This window comes from Typopeltis vanoorti, chromosome 4, assembly GCF_054136105.1.
Source record: "Typopeltis vanoorti isolate ZY-2024b chromosome 4, IOZ_Tvanoo_1.0, whole genome shotgun sequence".
NCBI lineage: Eukaryota > Metazoa > Arthropoda > Arachnida > Uropygi > Thelyphonidae > Typopeltis > Typopeltis vanoorti.
In genome coordinates this window covers 77,177,214-77,201,108 of record NC_143552.1, presented here as the reverse complement: position 1 = coordinate 77,201,108, position 23,895 = coordinate 77,177,214, and the positions used below count along the sequence as shown (strand labels likewise).

Sequence of the window (23,895 nt, the reverse complement as noted above, 5' to 3'; positions counted from 1 at the left end):
ATCTAGAGTGATTGATCTGCAGAGAGTTGACGTTACCCAGAAAAAAGCATATAACAGGACAACATGGCAAGGACTGGTGTGGCACATCACCAAGCATCTGAGTGATTATATGACATCTGTTGATGTCTAATGAACAGATGGATGGATCCCACTTAAGGATTTTATATATATATTTCTGATTTTGTATTTTTTATTTATTTACCTAGTCCAGAAACCGTGCTCTAGAGACTAAACATGGACCTTTTGCAAGACACTTCAGGCATTCAATAAGCAAATGCAGTGGTCTCACACCAGATGATGAAATTCATCTCCTACCTAAAAATAATCACAAACATCTGTGCCCACCACAGGATTTGAACCAAGCTTCTCGGTTGCCAACCAGGCCAGCTGAGTGGTTAGCATAAAGTTATGCTAACATGAAGTATCAAGTTATGCACTTTTGCACAATGAGATTTCCAGTGGTATATTATATTAGCATGATTATGCTACAAGAGACTGATGAAGCCAGGATTCTTGACATAATCATGGAAAGAATTTCAAGGTGAAAGGTCACAGCAAAAATTGGAAATGCAACTCTGAGGATAATTACAATATTGAAGCAAGCTTTGAGATGTAAGGATAAGGAAGACATTTTGATTCTTTACAAAGCATTCATAAGAGTGCACTACTGTGTGCAGATTTGTCCTCTAGTTCCAAGGGAATAAATATGCTGTGGAAAGGGTACAAAGGAGAGTTACAACGATTATATCAGGATTATGGAATTTAGATTACGAGGGCAGATTGTGAATATGTGGATTATAGACTCTGGTCAACAGGAGAAAGAGAAGTGATGTGATAGATATCTATAAACTTCTGAATGGGTGTTATACATCCTCTGTCCAAAAAGAAACCGAACTTTTCGAAAATAGAAGAAACTAGAGCAGCCACCTGTTGAATCTTTTTGTTGTCGAAAGCAGCAACCTTTGTTAGTCAACTGTTTATGACATTTTTTCATTAGAAGCCGAGTTGTAGTGCCAAGAGTGACAGTGTGTTTTGATGAACGGTCGATCGTCATGATATTCATGCTGTACACGACGAATTCTCGCTATCAATCGCTTCAAAACATCAAGATAAAACTCACCATTGACCATTTGGCCAGGCGGAACAAATTCTTTGTGGATAATGCCCTTGGAATTGTAGAAACAATTACACTCAGCACTCTGGCGGTATGTTTCAGGTTCATACTCAAAACACTGCGTTTTATCATAATAATGATAATTTCAAGGAAGTTTGACTCCTGACAAGCGGTTTTAATGAGGTCCTTGCAGTGTTCAATTCGATACATTTTCGATACAGTGTTTAATTCGATATGTGGGGAACAAATTGCGAATTCAATTTAGAAGGCCCAAACTCTCTGTCAAAATGTTGTGCACAGTTGATTTTGGAATCACAAATTCATCTTCAATCAATCTCATGGATGATTTCAGGTTTTCTTTGATGAAATCATGCACTTTTTAGATGTTGTTAGATCTTGAATAAGGACCTTTTCATCAAAAGGATCATTCATTCATTCAAGATTTAACAATAATACAATAATAATAACCAAGAAATACTTGTACTGTTAGTAAAGAAACAAATTGCTAAAGAGAACATAATTGAATTACTTTAAAATGAAATATAAAAAAAAAGGAGGAATTTGTCTGTCTAGATAGAAATATTGTTTTGAAAACACTAGTAAGAAAAATACTCTATGCAAAATGTAAGTTAATGCAAACAAAGGTTGCATGAGTTACCCACGATAAGCATAACGCCTGAAGAGAAGGCATTCGTGGAAAGCGAATTGAACTCGTGTTCCCCGAAAAGAGCGCTCTTGAGGAGAAGAGTTATGACTAAACAACTTAAGGACCAATAGGAAGGCACCATGAGAAAACTTCTGCAACGAAAAAGAGGGCACAACAAGGGATAATATATGTGAGCTCGCGTGGGTTTCAACCCCCAACCCCCATTTTTTTCTGTTCCTGTTTTCTTTTGGACCCACGATGCTGACCAGCGGAAGGGAATTCCACGACTTCAGACGGCAAGTTTCTCCCTGTTGTTCAATGGCGAGTATCAGACGAGCTCTAGCTGGAGAGGAGATGGAGTGACCTCCAGCTACTTATTCTGCTTCGCAGTAAGCTAGTTGGAAGAGCAAAACGTTTCTTTTACTCCTCGTCATGATCGTCAACAGAATCATTCATTCAAGATTTAACAAGAATACAATAATAACCAAGAAATACTTGTGACCAAGGTTGTGACTAAGACATTTCGGTGGAACTCGCGTTCCCCGAAAAGAGCGCTCTTGAGGAGAAGAGCTGTGACTAAACAACTTAAGAACCAATAGGAAGGCGCCATGAGAAAACTTCTGCAATGAAAAAGAGGGCGTAACAGGGGATAATAAATCTGGGTTCGCGCGGGTTTCAAGCCCCTTTTTTTTCAGAGGACTTGAGTTCTTGTGTGAGACCTAATTAATGTGGTGGGGTCTGTGTTAACATTTGAAGTTAAAATTGTAAAATTGTGTTTTCCCATGCTAAGTGTGTTTTAGCTGACCAGAGGACATGAGTTATATGTTCATTAACTAGAGTGTTCATTTATGATTGTCAGTTGATTTAGTATAGGTAATGTGATAAGCTTTTGATATGTTTAAACCTAATTGTAAACTCATTAGATCTTTAACAAACATTTTACTATGTAAGCCTGAGCTTTGCTTGCGCATGAGACTAATTTATCACTCATAAAAGTTGAACCTATGCATAAGGGGAAGGTATAGAATAATTAGAAAGAATAGGGCCATGACTGCAAACTGAGATCTCTACATACGATATATATATATATATATTAATGAAATTAGGTAGCTGTTAGAACTCTGGGAAAGTTTCTCTGAGCAAGAATTCTTCTGTCCTAGGATTCTGATTGGCGTAGCTGGAACACACAAATTTGTCAGAATTCGAAAAGGAGATGGCCCCAGAGAGATAGACTGGAGATCTCATTCTTAGTTGGCACAAGTGGGGATAATAGTAACATATATTTAAAGAAAAACCGTGACTTAACAATGCCGTCCAAATACTAGCCGACCAGTATTTGGACGGCCCGGCTTTTCATTGTCCTCAAGCATCTCATGACCAGTTTGAAATCACTTAAACCACTCATAAACTTGAGTACGGGATAAGCATTCATCACCATATGCTTTTTGAAGATTTGATACATTTCGGTAAAACTTTTACCAAGTTTAACACAAAAGTCAATCGCAGCTCTCTGTTTGAAAATCATTTTCCGACCGTTTGTCAAAACACACTGTCACTCTTGGCACTATAACTCGACTTCTAATGAAACAAATGTCATAAACAGTTGACACAACACTAATGAAGGTTGCCATTTTTGACAACAAAAAAGATACAACAGGTGACACCACTAGTTTCTTCTATTTTCGAAAAGTTCGGTTTCTTTATGGACAGAGGGTGTAGGATATTGATGATATTTTTTATTATATGGAAGATGGGGAGAGAACATGAGAGCATTCATGGAAGTTTGCTCACAGTTAAGAAAGGGGGAAGAACTAGATTTTTCTCTCACAGAGCAAGGAATGAATGGAAGCATTTATTTGTTGAAGTAGTGAGTGCCTTTAGTATAAATGAATTTCTCTTTTGAAATCAACCAAAATAATAAGAATGCAGATGATGTTTCCCACGTTCCTTTTCGGCTCATCTTTTAATTGCTTTCATACTATGCCATCAACTTGTCAAACCACACTCTTAGTAAAAGAGAACTTTTACTTAACAAATGCAAAATTTTGCAGTTGCATCTTGAACTTCTGACAAATTAGATAGAATTTATCATACTGTAAAATGCGAAAAAAATTCTGCCTCTTAACGTTGTAGACAAAGTCAGACTAAACGCAAGTAGATTATTACAAAAAAAATGAAACACCTCACAGGAACTTAAGGAAGAAAGGAAGGTATAAAGTCACTCAAAATGAATAAAGAATTGCTCATTACAAATGCTAACAACATAACAGTTTTATTACATAGAAAATATTATTTGCAAAAAAAAATTAACTTATTGGTTGGTGTCCAATATCAACCAATACTTGCTGAGGTGTCAACCGCAATCCCACAAAATGAATCAAAAACAAGACCAAAAAATAAAATAAAATAATTACTAAGAGGTTAGTTGCTTCTTGGCCTTGTAAGATTGTGAAAAAGTACCGTATTTTTCGATAAATAACGTGCACCCCAACATTTTTATCACTCCTTTTGATGTATAGATAACGTGCATGTGCCAACTAGCGATAGAGTTAAGAAGTACAGACAGAGGACGGAGGAATTCTTTAAAAGGATGCATGTTGCTAGTAGCAGTGGTCGATTTTTTTAATTCAAAATTTTATAATTTTCACATTATTGGGGAGCACTGTGACATTACGAAGACTTTTTGTGACCCAAAAATAACTGCGATTCTCTGCATAACTGCAGAAGTTAAAACAATTGTAAGTATTCCAAATTGGCCATCATTCCAGGTGGTTTAACAAAAAAACTCCAACCCCTTGATCTTGCAGTAAATAAACCATTCAAAGACAATTTGCAGGCTAAATGAGAAGACTGGATGATGAATGACATCCATGAATATAACAAAACAGGGCAGATGAAAAGAACGTCATATAAATGTTTACTTTCTATAATCCACATATAGTTATGTGGATTATAGAAAGTTGGGCTGCTGTAAGTGAAAACTGTGTTAGAAATGGTTTCATTAAAGCACAAGGGAATGCAGTGGTGTCTGGTGACAATGATTATGAAGCTGAAGAAATACCAAACGAAATTTTTAACGCAATCGATTCTTTCAATATTGAGTCTGAAGAAGAATTTTTTGGATTTGAATAGTGTAGAAAGTTGTTTTTATTGATTACAACAATAATGTAATCAATAAGATTCATTGATGTGTACGTGAATTTGTGTTTGTGCACATCTTTATGTTGGAACATGGTGTTAGTAATGACTAGTCTATGTCCTTTATTGATGTTCAATAAATATTAAGTCATACTTCTACCTTAGTTTTTTATTACATTTGATTTAGCTCTCATACCTTTCAAATTATACTGCACATGTTCATTTTTAACGAATTTAGACTTTTTTTGTATAGATAATGTGCGTTTATCTATCGAAAAATACCAAGAGTCAACAGGCTTCCCAAAATCCAAAAAATGTCATAAAGAGTTGTAGTAGAAGAAACTGACAGAGCATTTTAAGTTCAATTCTAGACAGAGGAAATTTTTCTAAGCATTTCTTCTACTAATTCCTGAGTTAGTCAATTTCCAGCATGGGCAAATTGGATTTTTTTCCTGTAAGAAACTCAGGTTTTTAATGATGTAAATCAAGAAATCAACTGTTCAGTCACATTATTTCAGACACTGAGTTTGGACCACGAGACAGCAATATTAGTCTGTTATACTCTCTTCACCAGATAACACTTAAAATTAGTGTAGGAACAGCTATTTCTGATTGGTTGCAGGTAGAGGCTGGCTACTCCTTAGTCTTCAAAAATTAGATAGAGCTAAAATGTCCCTGCCTATTTCCTTTGGGGAATAAAAAGCATGATAAATTTTTTTATACATCTTTTTTGTATTTTTTAAATTAATTTTTTACGGTTTGGAAACCCTGCTCTAGAGACTCAACAGGAAACAACTTTCAAAACACTAAAGTCCTCCAAATAAGCAGATGGTAATCTCATGCAGTAACTCATCTCCCATGTCATGAGAATCGTTGTCAAACATCAACACCCATGGAAAGATATGAACTCACAGCCTGTGGTTGGACAGCAGACAGGCTAATCACTCAGGTAAACTTGCTAGGAACTTTCAATGTATATACGTATGTATGTATTTTTTTTTTTTTTATTTACCATGACTCCTATTTAGCTTCTTGAGTACACACCATGCAATTTTGATTTTTCTATTATTGCAGACAAATTCACCATATCCTTCTGGATATAGCATAGCACCATATTCTCATGAAGATTTGTTTGTTGTTTTCAAGCTCTCATTTTTTCTTGTATAACATTTGTATATTTTAGCCTACAGTTCACCTCTGAAAGCTGCTCAACTGATAAAGCTTTCTTACCTATTTTTCTTTTCGATAGAATATTCATTTTTGTCCTGCTCAAAATTAAATGGTGATTACTTCCTGTGTATATCCTTGTGTCCTGATTCAGCATGAAGACAGCACTATCAACAATAATGTAATCAATAAGATTCATTGATGTGTACGAGAATTTGTGTTTGTGCACATCTTTATGTTGGAACATGGTGTTAGTAATGACTAGTCTATGTCCTGAAAAGAAATACTGCAGGTACTCATTATTAGCTTTGCTCTTTATTCCAAATTTTCCCAACACATTTCCTACTTTGCTGTTCATATCTCCAACTAGAATAACTTTTCATTTTTCTTGACATCAGCTGTGTTCTCTATCAAGCTTTTTGGAAGTTTATTTTGCACTTGGTTAGACTATAATAAATTTAGTTTAATCCTTTATCCAAGTGTAAGCAAACAAAGTTTGCGCCTGAAAATATCTTCAGAACTGAAGTAAGGTGGTGAAACACCAGGCAACTCCGAGCAAAGGTGGACCAAGCTCTCATCACTCCTTGTCTCAGTATCTCCCATAATGCAAAGCACATCTCCTTGCGGACACGTGTACTGATATGCATTAAGGGAAGGGCTACTACCCAGACCGGTTTCAACCTTTATTGAGGTCTCGTCAGTGGGAGGCAGACCCAAATGTGGAGATACTAAGGCAGAAGCAATAGGAGAGGTCATATTTACCTATACAAATTTCATCAAGCAAAATAATTTCTTCCACTTCCCTGGTAAACTTGCTATGGAACCAAAGTACAAATAAGTCACACTGTCTAATTTCCCATTTTGATGTTTGCCTTCATCACTCTGATATTCCCTGCCATTCAAGAAAACTATCTTTGTGTTTAGTGTTGAATTCTATAGCCACTTCTTCCTTTCCCAGATCACTATTCACTGATTACAGATCCTGTAGTTGTTATAGAAGAACTTTACCTATTCTTATATTCAGTACCACCTATTATGTGAAAGTGGTGCTTTTCTGGTTCTTCTGCTAGTTCCACTTCTTTTCTGTTGATAGTTCTTGATAATGGCTATCTTGAATTCTCGCTGATGAGTGGGAGTTTGTTCTAATAGCTGAGTGTCACTGCTCTCCCTGGTTCTCTGAAATGTTATGCTGGCTTTTATGCCCCCACCCAGCATAACATTTGATTTGTACCATCATGGTTTAAGCCAATATGATTTGGTCAGCTACATTCCCAATGGCACACATTCTCAATAAATCATAGTGCACGAGAAGGCAAGGACAAAAACAAAAAAACAATACTTCCAGGCAAAAACAAAGTTTGCACCTGAAAATATCTTCAGGACTAGGTAAGGTGGTGCAACACCTTACTTGGTCTACTTGGAAAGCTTGGTCCACCTTTGCTCGGAGTTGCACCACCTTACCTCAGTCCTGAAGATATTTACAGGTGCAAACTTTGTTTGCTTACACTTGGATAAAGGATTAAACTAAATTTATTATAGTCTAACCAAGTGCAAAATAAACTTCCAACATCTTTCTCTAAATCCAAAGTAATTCAATAATAAGGTGGCACACCGGCTGGCAACTTGTATAGGTAAATATGACCTCTCCTATTGCTCCTTAGTATCTCCAGGAGATGGCAGCTCGTGTATTAGTGTTTAGTGTCGTGTATTTTTGATGATGATTTATGAATCGGTTTGCTATGTTTTTAGCGATTAATAGTTATGCTTATTCATTAGTGATAGTAGTTAATTGCTCGCTACCATAAACAGTTACTTTATTTTCCATTGCGCTTTATCCAGGTAAGTCATTTGTAATTACTAGCGCAATTCGCTAGGCCTACATTGCTAGTAGACTAACTCAGTCTACAGGACATTTGCTGGCAGGCTTCAAGCCCTGCGGGATCATATATTGCTAGTAGTCCATTTAGGTCTACAGGACACTTTGCTGGCAGGCCCCCGGCCCTGCGGGATTATTATACTCCTTTTAACCCATCTCTGCTGGCAGGAAATAGCCACTTTGAGATGGACAACATCAAAGATCATATCCAGTTCCTTAACAAGGAGCAGTCTCTAGAAGTGCTCAAACTTATAATAAGCAAATTAGAAACTGACTGGCCAGGATTCATAAAAGAGTACATTCACTCTAATGATGGAGAGGAGGAGGAGAATGAGATCTCTCAAGAGGATCTCATTGCTGCTCTGTCACCAAAACCCCCCTGTCAAAACATCTCTCAAGGCGAGCACACTTACAAAAGAAGAAGAATCACAGAAGACCAGATGGATGAAGACTCAAGTACATTAGAAGTCCCAAAGAACACCGAAAAGGTACCACCAGTAATACTTAGGGTAATACCACTGTCACCACAGCCCTTAGAGAACACAAAATTGCATATTCCTGGGCCAAAAATCAAGATGAAGGTGTCAAAATCCAACCAGCCTCAGTCACTGACTACAGACAGCTAACAAGACTAATGGATAACAAAAGTCTCCCATATCATACTTTTGCTTTACCCAGCGAGAAAAATCTCAAGGTTGTGCTTCGCGGAGTGACCGAGGGGGTCACCTGTGAAGAAGTCACCACTGATCTCATGAGTCGGAACCTAACACCAGTGAAAGTGAGCAGGATGCTCAGGGCAGATAAAAGACCAATGCCACTAATACTCGTAGAAATTGATAAGACACAGAAAGAGATATATGAATTAACAACGATATGTGGCCTCAATATTTCTACTGAGCCACTGAGGAGGAAGTCGATGGCTGGGCAGTGTCATAGGTGTCAAAGATTTGGCCATGCCCAAAAACTCTGCAAAGCAAATTACAGATGTTTAAAATGTGGCGAGGGCCACCAGACAGTTATGTGCACAAAACCAAGATCCGCTCCAGCTAAATGCGCAAATTGTGGAGGACCTCACCCTGCAAACTGCAAGGGATGCATTACACATCCAAATAACCGAGGGTTACAAAAAAACTACCCCTCCAACACAATTCAGCGATGCTCAAGACCGCCGTGCTAGTTATACCCCAGCTCAAACTATCAGTAACCCAACAACTCAAGAAAGGAAACAAATGCCTAAAACTTATGCAGAGGCAGCACGAACAAAGACTACTCCAACTCATGACCATGTAGGCTCAAATCTTACTTCAGTACTAACTGCCTCACTAGCTACCATGTTACAAGAATTCAGTTTGACGAATCCTTCACCGTCCTCCACGAAAAGATTCCTACAAGGTACCCACTCAATTCTGACAGCCCTCAACAACGAATAGAAGAAAATTCCATCCCAACTCTCTCATGATCATGGCATGGAATGCCAACGGACTCAGCAATAAAATCCTAGAACTACAAGAGTTCTCTCACAGGTATAATCCTGACATAATACTGGTAAACGAAACACATCTCAGGCCAGCTAACAATCCCAAATTATGGAACTATACCATGTATAAAACAGATAGACTAACTGGAAGTGGAGGAGGAACTGCTATATACATTAAAAACTATCTAAGCCACAATGTTCTGACCAATCCCCAAACCAAGAATCTAGAGATAACTGGCATAGAAGTTAATACCAAGAACGCTGGAAATATCAAAATCTACGCTGTATATAATCCACCCAGCATTCCGTTGCTGGTATCCGATTTGGACCCCATTCTCGGCTTCTCCGATTCCATCATCATGGCTGGTGACTTTAATGCCAAACATACAGCCTGGCATAGCTCCATAATTAATGATAAAGGTCGAATTCTAAACCATTATGCAACACAAAATTCTGTTGTTGTAACCTGACCTACAGAGCCCACCCATCATAGCCCAACTGGAAGTTCAGATGTACTTGACATAGTTGTCCTCAAAAACATCAGATACCAATACCAGCTGGAAGCAATAAATGAACTTTCATCAGATCACAACCCTATTCTGCTTAAACTTGGCACACAAGAACAATTCTCCCCTCCCCACTCTTTCATATCTTGGGACAAACTCACCAGAATCTTACCTGATCACACTGGCCCAGTTCCTACTATTCACACTAAAGAGGAGATAGAAATGGCTGTTGTAAACAACTTTACCATCCAAATCAAAAATGCAATAAAGGCAGTTACCCAAACCACAGTTTCTCACCCTAGTGGACGGATCCCCGAAGAAATTATGGATTTAATTAGACTGAAAAACAAAGCCAGAAAGCGGTATCATAACACAAGAGCCCCTCAAGATAAAGCAAACTTGAACAAATTAAACAGACAAGTACGGGAAGCCCTCCAGACACATCGAAACCAACAGTAGGAATCTAAGCTAACAAATTTAAACCCTGAGGACAACTCCACATGGAAATTTATGAGAACCTTCCGCACCAAAAGGCAACTTTTGCCCCCAATTCAAACCTCGAAAGGAATAGCTCACAATGATGGGGAAAAAGCAGAGGCTCTAGCCGACAGCTTGGAAAGTCAATGCAACCCCTCATATGAAAATTTGAACATCAATCTCATCTACAAGATTCACCGCCGAGTCAGAAAGGCCATAACAGAACAAAAAGATGATCTAGAATCTCTCACACCCACTTCTCCAACAGAAGTTATAAATATTATAACCCACCTGAACAACAATAAAGCTCCAGGCCCAGATGGAATTACGAACAGAATAATCAAACTACTCCCCAGAAAAGCCATTGTACATCTAGTCAACATAATTAATGCCATCCTCAGACTCCAGTATTTCCCTTTAACATGGAAAATAGCAGATGTCACACCAATTAAAAAGAGTGGAAAAAACACTCAACTCCCTGAAAACTACAGACCTATCAGTCTTTTGTCTAACCTTGGAAAGATAACAGAAAAAGTAGTCTTTACTAGACTTCAATCACAAACGGACCAACTACATATAATCCCAAATGAGCAATATGGATTCAGAAAAAAACATTCTACCGTTCAGCAGATCCACAGGTTGCTCGAGTACATTTCCGAAGGCTTCAATCGGAATCTTCATACAGCTGCAGTCTTTTTAGATGCTGCGCTTTTGATAACGTGTGGCACCAAGGTCTTCTCTACAAGCTTATCGCATTCAATATACCTATTCAGCTAGTTAAAATAATTCACTCTTACCTCAGAGACAGATACATGCAAGTCAAAATAAATGAAACTGTATCAACCAGACGCAAGGTTCTGGCAGGAGTACCGCAGGGCTCACGCTTGGCCCCCTTGCTGTTTTCTATCTATATTGCTGATATCCCTCAAAACCCAAGCTCAACAATCACTGCATTATATGCTGATGACACTGCATTATTAGCCAGATCTCTCAGCCCAAAACTGGCTATTAAGAGACTCCAAAGCAGCATTCACACACTAGAAAGATGGCTAATGGACTGGAGAATTCAAGCCAATCCACAGAAGAGCTCAGCCATACTGTTCACCAGAAAAAAGCTTCAAATCAAGGAAGATATACATTTACTGGGTGTTAAAGTCCCATGGCAGAATACAGTTAAATATCTTGGAGTAATTCTGGATAAAAAACTACAATTCACCAACCATATAGAACACATAAGTTCAAAGACGTCTAAAGCAATAGCGCAGCTCTACCCTATGATCAACAGAAAAAGTAAATTAGATACTCATAACAAACTGCTCATATACAGATGGTAATACGCCCAGTCATAACTTATGCATCTCCTGCGTGGAGTCACACTTCGAAGGCAAATATTCAGAAGCTGCAGAGATTGCAAAACAAATGTCTGAGAATGAGTTTAGATGCTCCATGGTTTATCAAAAACTCCCAAATTCACAGAGACGTCAACATTCCCTACATCACAACTCTTCTTCATGACCTAGCTGAAAAGTTCTTCAATAAGACGATTAATCATCCGAACCCACTGATCAAACAAGCATCAGACTACAACGAAGCAGATTTCTACAAATACAAGAGACCCAAGTCAATTCTATGCTCGGCTGAAAACAGTTAATCTCGCTGCCCTTTCAGGGCGAGCTTAAAGCTCAATAATTCTCCCCCCAAAGAACTTTCTTTTTCAGATGAAGGGGAATATGAAAAGCATTTATGCTTCACCCATCAAGTCAGTACCGTTATGCGTTAATATCTCCACGTTTGGGTCTGCCTCCCACTGACGAGACCTCAATAAAGGTCGAAACCGGTCTGGGTAGTGGCCCTTCCCTTAATGCATAGCAGTATACATGTCCGCAAGGAGATGTGCCTTGCATTATGGGAGATACTGAGACAAGGAGTGATGAGAGTTTGGTCCACCTTTGCTTGGAGTTGCACCACCTCACCTCAGTCCTGAAGATATTTTCAGGTGCAAACTTTGTTTGCTTACACTTGGATAATGGATTAAACTAAATTTATTATAGACATATAAGTAGTCAGTGGTTGTTATCAGGTTGACAGGGAAGAGATTTTTCATAAAATGGGATGGGGGGGTAGAACAAGAGGACATTGCTGGAAACTAAAATAAAGGGGGTGTGAGCAGAGGAGTGAGAAGCAGGTTCTTTGCATGGAGAATGGTTGGTGAGTGTAATGCATTGCCTAGTGTGTTGTGAATGTAGATGCATTGAATCATTTTAAGGCATGATTGGATGAGCATTGTGTGCACCTCTAGGAATGAATCTCTGACTTCATGGAGGTCAGATGTTAATAATAATAATTTCTCAACTATTTGTCTTCAAGTGAAAATCTTATCCTAACATCATCTATTTCATCTGAAGCTTGTTCTTCACCAAGCTTCCCTTCCACAATTTTTCTTAGCCATTTCTCAAGTATACTTTCATAAATAATTACCAGAAACAATCAGTAGAGAAATACTTCTAATTCTCGCATTCAGTTTTATTTCCCTTTTTATAGATGGGTACTATGAGAGCTCTGCTCCAATCATCTGGAATTCGATCCTCTGACCAGTGAATTACGCAGTTCAGCCACTGTAATACTTTTATACCTCCATATTTGAGCATTTCTGGCCAAATTTCATCTACTCCAGATGCCTTTCCACATTTCTGGTTTTTAATGACTTTTTCAACATCAAGTATGGGTACATATTCCTGACTGCATTTCTTTTGGGAGTTTTCTACCATCATGCTGACACTGCTTGTTTAATTTAACAGTCTTTCAAAGTAATTACTCCAGAAATCTAGAGTATGTTTATCTTCAGTTTTCATGTCACCTTTATCATCCGATTCCTTTTACAGTACTCTTTACTCCATTTCTAAGCTTTATCAATAGCCTCCAAAATATTTTGCCACCTTCCTGTATTTATTTTCTGTTCTTACCAAAGTCTTCTCGTGACCTTTGTTTAGCTAGTTTTACACAGTGCTTTGCTTTCTTACATTTTTCTCTGTATTCTTTTAGGGAATTTGCTCCATTTAGATCCCCAACATGGACCAACTTTTCCTTTTCATTGAGCCAGCTACATTCCTCCATTTTTTTCTTGGTAGAACCTGCTTGGACTATAAGCACAAATAAGTATCATTGTCCAGTTCCCCATTTCGATATATGCCCAGATCACGCTACTTAATATTGCCTACCCTTTAGGATTATCTTCATATTTACTCTTGAATACTATGGCTACTCACTCTTTTCCCTGATTGTAATTGCCAGAATATAACATTTTGTATTTGTCGCTTAGAAAAATCTCACCTATTTTTTGCATTCTTTGTTTCAGTCATGCCTAGTATGTCAACCTGGTACTTATTCAATTCTTCTGCTAGTTCCATTTCATTCCACTGATGCTTCTTACATTGACAGTAACAATCTTGGACTCTGCTGATGTCGAGTTAGGATGCATTCTCGGATTTGTTTCGGTAGCCGACTTTTTTACTGTTCAGCCTGGTTCCCTGACAAAAAAACAACGCGTTCTTGTTTAACTGGGCGACGTCCCAGCAAGCATGTAATTCTGTCATATTGTGCCATCATTTTACATTGTGATTTAAGCCAATAAGAATACAATTTGGTCGGCAGAATAGATACCTAACTGGGAGCACCACGAGAAGGTGAAGATTGCCATCCTTTAGGTCACACACCCTGGTTGGTTCTCCGCATTCCTTAAAAGGCTACATGGAGGCGTCTTCCCAGTTATACAGCTTTGACCCTTAAACACTCCGGATCATTTTTTATGAAAGGTGATTTGTTTTATGCAAACCCTACACATAAAAACCTATAAGACAATAGTGCCATGAGAGAGCAAATGTTTAGGGAAAAGAAAGAATCTGTTACTGTGTTTCTTGAAGAGAAGAGAATGCATTCATTGAAAGAAAAATAGCATGATGATAGCTGTTTCAAAGAACAAAGATAGCTGGAATGAAAGAAGAGCCAGAGTAGGTACAACAATTTTTAGTTGAACTGTGTATGGATATTTTAACAGCAGCAGCAGCTGCTTCTGTATTTAGATGATTAGAAGAAAGTGATGGTATGGTGGGAGGCAATTGAGTGCATAGCCCATGAAAATACCTACTAAATGAGAATAAAGTGTCTACTATAATTAAGTTGGCAGGGCCATCTAATAAGCAAATTGCTCTCTTCTGCATAGATTGCACATTCTTAGGGAGGTTTCATGGTGCACCACCTCAAATGTGAACAATGAATAATATTCTAAACTTGAGCATATTTTGGAGATTTATAAGATGTACAGATAAGATAGGGTTTTGAACAAAAGAGGTAACCAAGTTTTTGGAGACTAATGATGCTATACACTGATGTGTTTATGCAACTTAAGTTTATATAAAAGTAGCTAAACATATGTCATTGGAAGACTGATAAGAAGATATCAGGAAAATTGCAAGATATTCTGGAGGCTACCGGAAAAAACATAGATATGGAGGAAAGAGTATTGTAAAAGGAATCATAAATGGAAAAGGAGATATAAAAACTAAAGATAGTCTAGACTGCTGGAGTAATTACTTTGAAAGATTATTAAATGAAGCAAGAAGTGACAGAACATAAGTAGAAAATATTATTATTATCTAAGATCTCCAGAAAATCAAGAACTCATTCAGGAAGCCAATACATCGCCCACACAAATTATCATACCTTCTCTTAGCCTCATCTATCCTAGATGCATTCACAACTTCAATATGGAAACTGTTCTACTCACTGCTTTGCAAGAAAAAAAAAAAAAAAAAAAATCTCCCGTCCCTTTCTTCATCATACACAACCTTAACTTCCACAGATGACCCTGTGTTCTCTCCCCACCTTCCATATAATGAAAAATTTCATCAGTTATAACCTATAACACACCCATTCAGTGGTCCATATCATATCATATCATATCATATATTATGACTCTTTCTCCTGCTTAATGTCAACAGTCCACATACTCTCAATACCAGTCCTCATAATCTACAGTACATTCCATAATCCAGATATATAACTCTTCTTTGAGCCCTTTCCGCAGCTTCTTTATCCTCTCCAAACCCAGTAGACCAAATCTGCACACACACAGTAGTTCAGGTGCAGTCGTATCAAGGCATTGTAAAGAGACAATGACTTCCTTATTCTTATATAACAATGTTTGTATTTCAACATCACAGCTATTCTCAGTGTCGTATTTGCCATTCCTGCTGACCTTTGAACTTCAATTTCACATCAACCACATATCCAAGATTACTAGCTTCATCAGTTGCCTGTAACATAATTACACCAATAGAATACACTGATGGATATCTCATTACACATTAGGAGGGAAATGAATTTCACTGCTGAGTAAACTGGAAGTGGCTTGAAAAGCTTCATTGGTTGGAATCTGGAGCAAGAGTTCTAAATTATGTAAAAAATAAAATTATATATATATATAGCCCACTCACAGTAGTAATGTACAAGTTTATAACCTTTTGTGAGTGGTAGTCAAAATGGTTGAGCGCAAGCCAAATTAGGAGAGAAAGGTGGAAGATAGTTTGTACGTATATATATATACGTACATAGAATTCCGCTAATCAAAAGAAAATTATATAATATATATATATATTATATATATACGTGGGCTGTTCAATAAGTAATAAGACTAATTTTACTGTGGCAAACCACTCATCACAATATTAATTTCTGTGGAATAAAGAACTGTTGCTGTCTGTATTAACAAAAGAAGTTGATAGATGGCGTATACGGGCTGATGTGCCAGTGTCACATGACTAAACGCAAGCTTGTTTCGGTGCACCTACGAGGCAAGACCAGTCGTTGAAATGGAAGCATCCTTGGAACAGCGTTATGCGATTAAATTTTGTGTGCGTTTGCAAAAATCGGCATCGGACACTTTTAACATGACACACGAAGCTTTCCACGCTGAAGCAATGTCGAGGGCAACTGTTTTTCACTGGCATAAAACTTTTAAGGAAGAAAGCCAAAACGTGGAAGATCTTGAATGTGAGGGAAGACCTTCAACGTCCATCACAGAGACAATGATCAACACAGCAGCGATTATCATCAAGCATGTCAAAAGGAAGCATCGATTGCTAAAGAATGGCTTCTTATTGCACCACAATAATGCAAGGCCACATATTGCTTGTTGTGTAGTGGACGTTTTGCAGAAGAACAACACAGATATCCTACCACACCCTCCATACAGCCCTGATCTCGCACCGTGCGATTTCTGGCTGTTTCCTCAACTCAAACTACTAAGAGGCTGCCATTTCGAAAGCAACAAAGCACGTGTAAAAGCTGCGGAGGCGGTTTTGAAAGAACTTTCAAAACACAGACTTTCACATGTGTTTAAGAAGTGGACGCAACGTTGGGACAAATGCATCACGTGTCACGGTAGTTACTTCGAAAAAGACCATATAAATGATGACGATTAAAGGTAAACTGTTTTCTGTATAAATATAGTCTTATTACTTATTGAACAGCCTACGTATAGAAGAGAATATAATATATATATATATATATATATTATATATATAACATAGGAAAAATTTAGTGCTTTGACTAAAAACGAAAATCGCACAGAAACTGCCAAAGGATTTGGATGATAAGTTATTAAGTTTTCAAATATTTATAATTGTTAAACGAAAGCAAAAAAAAAAAAATTATTTATTGTCACAAATCAGAAATATAGATGAAACTCCAATTATGTTTGACATGATTGGGAATAGAACAGTAGAATTGAAAGGAAGTAAAACTATTTCTTTAAAAACAACAGGACATGAAAAAAGTCTCATTTCGGAGACGAAATGGAAAATTACTCCAAAATGTCTGTGGCTCAATTGCAACTGCTGACAGTGCCACTCATTTGTATACAACAACCAGATTCATTTCACATTTTACACAATGTACCTAATTTTCATTTGTTTTTATTTCTTCCCATGAATTATCGTGATGATCTTTCTCTTACAACTTACAACATTACTGACCTAAGGGGTGAAGCAAATGCTTTTCATATTCCCCGCTATCTTGAGAGAAACTGAGAGTGGAGAAAACTTTATGAGCTCATTGCTCTCCCTGAGTGGGCTTGGAGATTCTTTCTTAGTATTGTGGTTTAGGATCGCTTTTGGTCTTTTATGTTTGAAATAATCCATTGCATCATAATCTGCAGCCAGCTGGATCAGTTTGTTAGGATGCACAGATGCTTTTGAGAAGAATTTGGTTGCTATAGTCTGCATAAAAGTGTAAATATAGGGGACATTTGTGTCACGATGAAGTTGCACAGTTCGTACGAACCATAGGGATTTCAGGATCATTCTGAGCAGTGGCAGCCCATGAAGCTTTAAGTGGAAGTGCTGCCTATACAAAATAATTTTTAAAAAAATCTTTTTTTTCCTAATTAGTAACCAATTTATTAATAAATAAATCTGTAGATTTATTTATTAATAAATTGGTTACTAATTAGAAAAAAAAGATTTTTTTAAAATTATTTTGTATAGGCAACACCCCCCACTTAAAGCTTCACGGGCCGCCACTGATTCTGAGACATTTGTTTTGCACACGTTGTAACTTAAGAATAATAGTATTGGCGGTATGACTCCAGGCCGGAGAAGAGTAGGTGGACTAAATGTCAACTTTGAAAAAACTAAAACAATGATATTTGGACAACAGGAGTTACTGTACAGAGTTATGATAGACAGATTTCAACTGGAAAATGTGGAACACTTCACATATCTTGGATGTCACATGACGCAGGGCTCCAAAAAAGAGATAAAAATTAGAATAGCCACAGCAACAACTATTTTAAAAGCCATGGACAAACCATTAAAATTAACTATAAACCATTCAGGAGCAGCAGCAAATTCTTCACATGTACCCTCAAGGGGGGGTACAGGATATGAGATATGATAGTAATACATGAAAAACTTAAATCATTAATAACTTCCTATCTACAATTTTCCTTCAAATCAATCTGTTAACTGTCAATCAGGTAAAAGACACTGGTGCTTAGAATTAGGGATGCATTAAATATTTGGTTTTGCTTCAGTAATCAGCTGATTCAGTATGTTTTTCCAATATTCGACTTTAGCCAAATCAGTAGAAAGATTCAGTATTCAGGCAAGCAGAAACAGAAAAATTCCTGTTTACATGCATCATAATAAGTGCAATAAATCAAAAAAGATGTCCCTCATCTTGCATCACTTCATACAAAGGATTATTGAATTTGTTATAGGCACTTTTTTATTATTATGATTATTATTTCGGGCGACTCCAGGAGTCCTTAGACTCATCGAGGGAGGCCCTAAACATCATGTCCACACAACTATGCGATTACATTCTCACAGTATCTATCATACCTTGTCTTGAACTCGTTCACCGTCATAGCACCCACAACAGACTCTGGCAGCTTATTCCACTCATTTACCACTCTAAAAGTAAAGAACCCAGTTCTAACACCCCTGCTAACCACATTCTTGCCCAGCTTCCATAGGTGTCCCCTGGTTCTCCCACCACCAGTCCTGATCTCAAAAATATCCTCTGAATTAATCCTATAGAATCCCTTTAGCAATTTGAATGTCTCGATCATATCTTCCCCTCCTCGGCCTATCAACCAGTTTCTGCAACCCACAAATCTTCAACCTGTTCTCATATGGTTCATTCCATAGACCTGTTATCAACTTTCTTTGGTGTTTAATGTTTGATTATATTATGCAGTCTTAAAAATTGTTTATATTACTGGAAATCAAAAACAGATGGAAAGAATATTGTGAGAAACTATACGATAGTGGATAAAGAAAATTTGGAGGAGCCCTCTCACCAGGAAAATTCCAATTTAGAACTTCCTCTACTTGAAATTGAAGAGTAGTTAAGCAGCTTAACGGCAAAAAGCTCCAGGTGCAGATGGAATCCCAGCAGAGTGAATTAAGGCCACAGGGGAGGGAGGGAGGGATAAGAGTGTTTCATAGATTGATTACAAGGATATGGGAGACAGGATCGTGGCCTAGATGGAAGAAGTGGGTTTTCATACCACTACATAAGAAGGGAGATTACGAAAGCTTGCTGGAAATATAGAACTATTAGTTTATTATCTCATGCAAGCAAGATTTTATTGAAGATAATACTAAACAGGACTGAGACCAAAGTTGAGGCAGGTTTTAGGAAAGGTAAGGGCACCAGAGAACAGGTCCTTTGCCTTATCATTTTAGACAAATATAAAGAATTCAGACTCCCTCTGGTAATGTGTTTCTTAGACTACTCTAAACCTTTTAACTGTGTTCAGCACGTGAAACAACTTCTTGTACAAGTTGGCTATCAGATTGATAGCCAAATTGTAGAAGAAGCAAGAAGCCGTGGTAAGAACAGATGTTGGATTAACTTCAGGGTGGAAAGGGAGTTAGGCAAATATGTTTGCTTTCTCCTCACTTGTTTAGTGTGTGTGTGTATATATATATATATATATATATATATATATATATGCTGAGGACATCATGCATGAAGCAGTGGATGAGCTCAAGACAAGAATTAGGATAGGTGGTAGATTGATCAGTAATATGAGGTAAGCTGATGATACTGTACTCCTCTGTAATGACAAGGAAGAACTAGGACAAATTCTTGATAAAGTTAACAAGATCAGTAATAACAGAGGACTTCAACTCAATCCTAGCAAGACAAAGATTATGGTTCTCAAAGGAAATACAAACAGGGAAGCTCTTGAGAAACAAGTAAGGATGGATTTATCTCCATGGGAACAAAGTTGAGGATTTTGGTTGCAGTTGTTTTTCCAACAATGACTTAGATATGAGACTTGGAACATAAGGAAGTCAGATAACAAAAGAATAGCTGCTTTTGAAATGTAGTGTTACAGAAGGCTGTTAAGGATATTATATACTGAAAGGCATACAAATGAATAAGTGTTAGAAAAGATCAGTAGAACTTTAAGGCTCCTTAAGGATACTGACAGAAGAAAGTTAAAATAATTTGGATACATTGAAAGAATGACTTCTCAGAACAGTAATAGAAGGTAAAGTTCCTGGAAAAAGAGGAAGGGTAGACTATCAATGAGATGAATGGATGGGGTGTGTGTGTATGTGTGTGTGTGGAGTGACTGATCTTTAGAGAGTTGAATCCTCCAGAAAAGCATACAACAGGACTATATGGCTAGGCCTGGTGTGGCACATCACCAAGCATCAGAGTGATATAAAGGTATCTGTGGTTGCAAAGTGAACAAATAATGATGAAATTGTCTTAAAATATTGAAAAAAATAAGACAGTTTTGGCAGGAATAATAAAAAGCAATATTTGGACGATTTATGATTTACATGCAGATTCAAATTTCTAAAATGTAAAATAAATAAACAAGAACAATATACCTGGATGACAGAGGTGATACAGATTTATGCATCTATAATTAATTGGATAAAAACACAAGCATAGCTAAGAATTTGCAAAATTAAACTAAAATATCTAACCATAAGCAAGAATAAGTAAGCAGTCAGAATATAAAGTAAATCTGCCAAAATGAACGATGTTATTCGACATTAATGAATAATCTACAATAAAAAGAAAATAGAATGCAGATGACTAACAGACAAAACCAAAACATTACATTACACTATGGACGACATCATTGCACTGGATAAGAGGCAATATTCAATTATTCAAAAAGATTTCAAGTTAATGAATAAACTTATTTCACAGTACAATTTCTCAGAGAAAATTTCTTTTGGCTACTAGCATATTTATCAAAAGAGGAAATATTTATGGTGTGTGTGTGGGGGGGGGGGGAATCAGACATAGGCTTTTCCCAAAAATTTTTTTATCTTCCAACATCATAATTATGAATTCATTTTGATTAATAAATCGCTAAGTGACTTATTACACATTTTTCAATTTTAATTTGAAATTATTTTTTATTTAAAATTTAATTCAGCTTAATTTTAAGATGAATTAAAATTAAAACAGTGAAAGCATCAGCTGCATCCTATATAGAGAAACTATAGAACAAGGAAAACATTTCAATTATTTAAATATGGCAAATTAAATCTGGAATGAGACAACAGAATATCCATGTCTTCAGTAGGAGTTGAACACACAGCCTGTCATCATCATCATTAAATTCCTGAGATATACCCTCAAGGGGGTGTACAGGATATGACAGTACTACATGAAAAACTTACATCACCACTAACTTCCTATCTATAATTTTCCTCCAAATCAATCTGTCACCTGTAAAGATTCCAACATTATCAGATCTTATATTTCTGTCTTTTAAGACACTTTTTACTGTATCGATCCACTTATATCTTGGTCTTCCTCTGAGTCTTTTCCCTGCCAACTTGACAGAGAACACTTGTTTTGCTACCCTTTCCTCTCCCATTCTGTTTAAGTGACCATACTACCTGAGATTAGCTCTGCTAACACATTCCTGGATGCTAACTGTTGTCAAGTTCTTTCCTAATATCCTCGTTTTTAATATGATATTGCCATTGATGCCATTTGTTTACACACCTAATCTTTTTCAGGACTCTCATATCTGCGATCTCTAGTTTTAGGTCAAGTGTGTTATTTCTAACCCAGCTCTCAGATCCACAAGTTAAAATTAGCTTGAACACTGTCTTGTATACAGCTAATTTAGTATTTTCAATAATTTCTCTCTTATTCCATATAAATTTATTCAGTTGACTTCCTACCATACCAGCTTTGTTGATTCTGTTGTCTATTTCCATATTCAATTTACCATCTTCACTAAAAATTGTGCCTAAGTAGCTGAAATGTTTTACTTGTTCTACAGGTTCTCCATTCACAATACAGTTAATATTTTCAATGTCTTTGTTGTTTCAACGATACTTGCAACATAAGACTGAATGATTATCACGTAATCACAAGAAAGATATTTATTTAACCAAATATTTCGGTCTGGAAATAGCAGACCATCGTCAGTGGTATTACAAGAACAGTTTAAAAAATACAAGCTAGAATACTAACAACAGATCGTTAAAATTAGAACACGCTGCGTGTTCTAATTTTAACTTATATTTATTTATTTTAACATGTTCATACTTAGTGATATAACATCACGCGGTGTGTTCTAATTTTAACGATCTATTGTTAATATTCTAGCTTGTATTTTTTACTGTTCTTGTAATACCACTGACGATGGTCTGCTATTTCCAGTCCGAAATATTTGGTTAAATAAATATCTTTCTTGTGATTACGTGATTATATCATTTTCAATGTCTCTACCTATTTTTATTGTCTTTGTCTTGTTATTGCCAACCTTCCTACTCTGCTATTTACATCCCTAATAAGGACCAACTTTTCCTTTTTTCATTGTGTCAACTATTTTCTCTAAAGCCTCAAAAAATTCTTCCACTTCTATCTTAGTAGGACCTTTTGTGGAACCATAGGACAAATAAGTCTCATTGTCCAGTTCCCCATTCTGATATTTGCCCACATTGATATCGCCTGCCATTCAAGAAGATTAGCCTTGTATTTAGTGTTGAATATATAGCTATGCCTTTTCCTTGATTGTCATTGCCTGAATATAACATTTTGTATTTATTGCTCAGAAAGATCTCACCAGTTTTGGTCTTTTTTGTTTCAGTTACCCTTATTATGTCAATCTGGTACTTATCCAATTCCTCAGTTAGCTCCATTTTTTTGCCATTTAGGCTTCTTATGTTGATAGTACCAATCTTGAACTCTGTTGATGTTGAATTGGGGGTGTGTTTCAGTAGCTGACTTTTCGCTGTTCATCCTGATTTCCTAGCAAAAACAATGGGGGGGGGGCCTTGTTTAACCAGGCGACGGCCCAGCAGGCCTGAAATACTGTCATGTTGTACCATCATTTTATATTGTGGTTTAAGTCAATAAGAGTACAATTTGGTCAGATAAATCCAAATTGCCAGCTCATCCTCATTCGTTCAGCATCCAGGTAAATACCTAACAAGGTGAGGATTGGACATTAGGTCAGAAGCCCTGGTCGGTTCTCTGCATTCCTTAAAAGGCTACATAGAGGTGTCCTCCCAGTTATGCAGCTTTGATCCTTAAGCACCACACACAGCCTGTTGATATGTTTAATCACTCTCCCAACCAAGCGATTTTTGCATTTTTGAGAAGTTTCTGATGAACGTGTGGACAGACTTATGTGTTCGTCGAACATGTTGTTTATTATTTTAACGGTATAATAAAACACAGAAACTAAGTAAATAATTAATTTATTAACTTGATGCTGATATTTCGCTGGTGTTATAACTTTAGATATTTTGCTGGTTATAACACCAGCGAAATATCAGCATCAAGTTAATAAATTAATTATTTACTTAGTTTCTGTGTTCTATTATACCGTTAAAATAATAAACAACAAGTTTTTGATGAATAAGCCCAAATGAGAACCATATTCTAAAGTTGATTGAATTTGGGATTTATATGGTGTTATATGAGAATTAGTGC

At 36.9% G+C, this 23,895-nt stretch overlaps 1 protein-coding gene across 1 annotated transcript in view; it reads right to left on the bottom strand.

Annotated features, from left to right (window-relative positions):
• LOC150107424 (uncharacterized) overlaps positions 1-23,895 on the bottom strand; it is a 185,242-nt gene that overhangs the window by 134,458 nt on the left and 26,889 nt on the right. The gene's annotated exons all lie outside the window — the stretch shown is intronic.